Source organism: Petromyzon marinus, unplaced genomic scaffold (genome assembly GCF_048934315.1).
Source record: "Petromyzon marinus isolate PM22_M1 ecotype Great Lakes invasive population unplaced genomic scaffold, UKy_Petmar_22M1.pri1.0 PM_G_Scaffold_18, whole genome shotgun sequence".
In the NCBI taxonomy this organism is placed as follows: Eukaryota; Metazoa; Chordata; class Hyperoartia; order Petromyzontiformes; family Petromyzontidae; genus Petromyzon; species Petromyzon marinus.
In genome coordinates, this window is record NW_027422739.1 from 2,000,001 (window position 1) to 2,005,000 (window position 5,000).

The window sequence follows — 5,000 nt, forward strand, 5'->3', positions numbered from 1 at the left end:
AACAGATTAAAAGTCTAGTTGAGTCGGATGACTCTTCAGATGACTTTACAGAGGATGATGAGGATGTGGAGGAGTCCTTCCTCGACATATCGGCTGAGGAACCCGTGTTGGGAAAGTTTCCCATTGACACCAAGGGAACTATCACGGTTGTACTGCCTAGTCTGGAGTATATATGCGTTATCTGTAAACAACACATGGGCAAAGCATCCGAACTTGTTGCACATTTTAACATCAAACACAGAGACATTCCTCTGGTGTTTAAGTGCGCTAAATGTGACAAAACCAACTCAAACCACCGATCGATTGCCTGTCATGCCCCCAAATGTGGGGGAATAAAGTTAACTGAGGAAAGCTTACCAATGGTCTGTGAATGTTGCCAGGCACGCTTTGCGACTCTAAGTGGCCTTTCGCAGCACAAGAGGCATGCTCACCCAGTCACCCGTAATGAGGAAAGGATTAAAGATGGTATAAAGGGTACCTCGCAGAGAGGGGTACACCGTAGCTGCTGGTCTTTGAAGGAAGTAGAACAGCTGGCCCTTCTAGAGTTGCAGTTTCAGGGGAAAAAGAATATCAATAAGATCATTGCTGAAGCGCTTGGGACTAAGACCAACAAGCAAGTCTCTGACAAGAGACGGGACCTAAGTAAAAAGACAGGGGCCCCCATGTCAGACAGCTTACATTTTTCTTCTAGGCCTCTTGAGACATTGTCTCCCCCACCAAATGTAACAACGGGGACTTCATCCATACTCGCTCAAGCAGCTGAGCGGCTTACGAATGAGAATTCTGGGACCCTGGAAAAGCCTGCAATGGAGGCAATAAAGGCTTGGCTTAACGGCGAGGGCCAACATGATGCCCTCGTAGAAACTGCCACAGCATTGATGCTTTGTCCGATGAGATTGGTGAAAAACAAAGGCAAACGTTCAAAACCCGAGAACGACATTGTTAAACCCAGGATATTACCCACACGATCTTGGATGAAGAAGAGAGCGGAAAAACGAGGAAGCTTCATGAAGCACCAGAAGCTCTTCTTTAAGAACCGCTCTCTTCTTGCGTCCTTAGTCCTGGATGGCACTGAACGTCATGAATGCCGAATCCCGAACGCAGATGTATATCGTTTTTACTGCGAAAAATGGGAGAAGGTGTTGCCATTCAATGGCCTGGGCCAATTTAAGTCATCAGGTGTTGCAAATAACGAATACTTTGAGCCCCTAATTTCGGTGGAGGAAGTTCAGACTGCCATACGGGCCATTAAACCAACGTCAGCAGCTGGGCCAGATGGCCTAACAAGGGCTGCAATCTGTGCTGCCGACCCCGAGGGTCGGACACTGACAGCCCTATTTAATGCATGGATGATTACAGGAATTATTCCCAAAGAGTTGAAAAAGAATAGGACGATTCTTATTCCTAAGGTTATGGATGATGAAAAGCTGAAAGAATTGGGGAACTGGAGACCAATAACGATCGGTTCAATGATTCTGAGATTATTTTCCAGAATAATGACTGCACGTCTTGCTCGTGCTTGTCCCTTAAACCCAAGGCAGCGTGGTTTTATAGCGGCATCTGGCTGCTCTGAAAATCTTAAGGTGCTACAGGACCTTATGAGACACGCTAAGAAATTGCACAGGCCGTTGGCTGTCATGTTCATCGACATAGCGAAAGCTTTTGACTCGGTTTCGCATGCTCATATTTTATGGGTGTTAAGGCACAAGAAAGTAGATGAACACGTGGTGGGCATCATCCAGAACGCCTACGATCGGTGTACAACCTCGTTCAAAAGCAATGGCGAGTCGACTCGAGAAATTAGCATACGTGTTGGTGTCAAACAGGGTGACCCCATGTCACCCCTGCTCTTCAATCTTGCCATGGACCCTTTGATATGCACCCTAGAGTCACACGGAGTTGGGTACTCCATTGATACCGACCACGTGACAGCTCTTGCGTTTGCTGATGATTTGGTGTTGGTGAGCGAATCTTGGGTTGGTATGGCCGCCAATCTAGCGATCTTGGAATCATTTTGTGGGCTATCGGGATTGGAGGTTCAGGCCAGAAAGTGCCAGGGCTTCATGATAAGCCCAACCAAAGATTCATATACGGTGAACAACTGCGACCCATGGACTATCAAAAATAAAGATGTCCATATGATCCAACCTGATGAATCAACGAAATACCTTGGTCTGAAAATTGGCCCTTGGACTGGCACTATACAGCCTGATCTACATTGTCAGCTAAAGACATGGATCTCGAAAATCGATGAGGCGCCTCTGAAGCCAACTCAGAAGGTTGAACTACTCAATGCCTATGCCCTACCCAGATTGTTATATCCTGCAGACCACTCGGACTGCAAGCAATCAACTCTCCGTGGGTTGGACCAAGAGATTAGAAAGGCGGTAAAAGGATGGCTCCACCTTCCCGCTTCAACTTGTGATGGACTGTTATATGCCAGAGCCCGAGACGGAGGCCTTGCCATCTTGAAACTGGAAAAAACAATCCCTTCGGTTCAAGTTAGAAGGCTGCAACGTATAGCAAACTCGTCCGATGCTATCACCCGTAATATTGTGTCCTCGCATGGTATGGAGGAAGAATACCGTAATTTGTGGGTACGAGCAGGGGGTGACAGTGATGCAATCCCAACATTCGTTCTCAGGGACTCGGTGTCAAAAGAACCTGTATATCCGAGACCCTGCGATTGGAGGGAGCATGAATTTCAGAGATGGTGCGAAAAGCCGGTTCAAGGAAGGGGCATTGTAAACTTTGCGCATGATAGAATCAGTAATGCTTGGTTGAGGCCATGGTGCGGCTTTAAACAATGCTTCTTTATCGCAGCACTACAACTAAGGGCAAATATTTACCCAACAAGAGAAAGCTTGAACAGAGGCAGAGATGGGGCCTTACGTTCCTGCAGGAAATGCTCTGCCAGACTCGAGTCCCTTTCGCACATTCTCGGTCAATGTCCTGCAGTACAGAAAGCAAGAATTGCGCGACACAACAAGATCAGTAACATTCTGGCAGACGAAGCGGCTAGATTGGGCTGGTCTGTATACAAAGAGCCACGGTTCATATCCGAGACGGGAGAGATGAGAAAGCCTGACCTCGTGTTTGCAAAAGATGAGGAGGCGGTTGTGATCGATGTCACCGTCCGTTTTGAGCTTTCAAAGAATACCTTGTCAGATGCTGCCTCGCACAAAGTTTCGTACTATACCCCTCTTGGTGATCAAGTCAAAGTGCTGACGAAGGCTAGCAAGGTCACATTCTTTGGATTCCCGGTTGGGGCAAGAGGAAAGTGGCCCCTTGAGAATAACGAGGTACTTACCTCCCTGGGCCTGACCAAACCCAGAACGACATCACTGGCCAAGATGATTTCCCGCAGAACGCTGCTTTTCTCTCTTGATATTCTGAGAATGTTCTGTGGAAATTATGCGGTCTATGAACAGTCATAGACAACCTCCGAAACAAATAATAGTTTTGTTTTAAGATGTCATTTGTTTTAGATTGATTTTGTTATTTTCGAAGGTGAAGTCGGTTTTTATTTCATTTTACTATTTTCCACAATTTAGATTGTTATTTTCCAAGACGAAGTCTTGGTTTTTTTTTATTGTTAGTTTTTTTTTTAACACGTCGTATTTGTTACTTTAGAGCTTAGAGGGGACTTTATTTTCGCCTTACTATTTTCTGCCTACAAAGAAGATTAAAAATAAGCTTTTTTCAAGATGGTTTTGTTATTTTCCAAGGTGAAGTCTTGGTATTCTTATTTTACTATTTTCCATAAAGAAGACCATTCTTTTAGATTTTGTTATTTTCCAAGACGAAGACTTGGTATTTTTATTATATTGCTATTTTTTACACGAAGCTTATTCAAGAGCACTTATATAGATTAGACTTTGTTATTTTAATTCTTTTTTTTTGGACTACATCAGTTCGAGAGTCCTGTAACTTACTATTTTCTGCCTACAAAGAAGATTAGAAATAAGCTTTTTTTAAGATGTTTTAGATTAGATTTTGTTATTTTCCAAGGTGAAGTCTTGGTTTTTTATTTTACTATTTTCCACAAAGAAGACTTTTCTTTTCTTTTAGACTTTGTTATTTTCCAAGACGAAGACTTGGTATTTTTTTTTGCTATTTTTTACAGGAAGCTTTATTCAAGAGCACTTATATAGATTAGACTTTGTTATTTTAATTCTTTATTTTTGCACTACATCAGTTCGAGAGAAGACTACAAACCAGCTTTATTTAAGATGTTTTAGATTAGATTTTGTTATTTTCCAAGGTGAAGTCTTGGTTTTTTATTTTACTATTTTCCACAAAGAAGACTTTTCTTTTAGATTTTGTTATTTTCCAAGACGAAGACTTGGTATTTTTTTATTGCTATTTTTTTACACGAAGCCTATTCAAGAGCACTTATATAGATTAGACTTTGTTATTTTAATTCTTTATTTTTGGACTACATCAGTTCGAGAGTCCTGTAACTTACTATTTTCTGCCTACAAAGAAGATTACAAATAAGATTTATTTAAGATGTTTTAGATTAGATTTTGTTATTTTCCAAGGTGAAGTCTTGGTTTTTTTTATTTTACTATTTTCCACAAAGAAGACTTTTCTTTTCTTTTAGATTTTGTTATTTTCCAAGACGAAGACTTGTTTTTTTTATATTGCTATTTTTTTTTACACTGCTTTATTCAAGAGCGCTTATATAGATTAGACTTTGTTATTTTAATTCTTTATTTTTGGAATACATCAGTTTGAGAGTCCTGTAACGTACTATTTTCTGCCTACAAAGAAGACTACAGACAAGCTTTATTTAAGATGTTTTAGATTAGATTTTGTTATTTTCCAAGGTGAAGACTTGGTTTTTTTATTTTACTATTTTCCACAAAGAAGATTTTTCTTTTAGATTTTGTTATTTTCCAAGACGAAGACTTGGTATTTTTTTTATTGCTAGTTTTTTTTATATGTTACTTCAGAGCATAGAGAGGACTTTATTTTTACCTTACTATTTTCTGCCT

General features: G+C 41.0%; 1 pseudogene; it reads left to right on the forward strand.

Moving 5' to 3' along the window:
- The window catches only part of LOC142911585 (28S ribosomal RNA), a 10,612-nt pseudogene that overhangs the window by 3,297 nt on the left and 2,315 nt on the right, over window positions 1–5,000 (forward strand).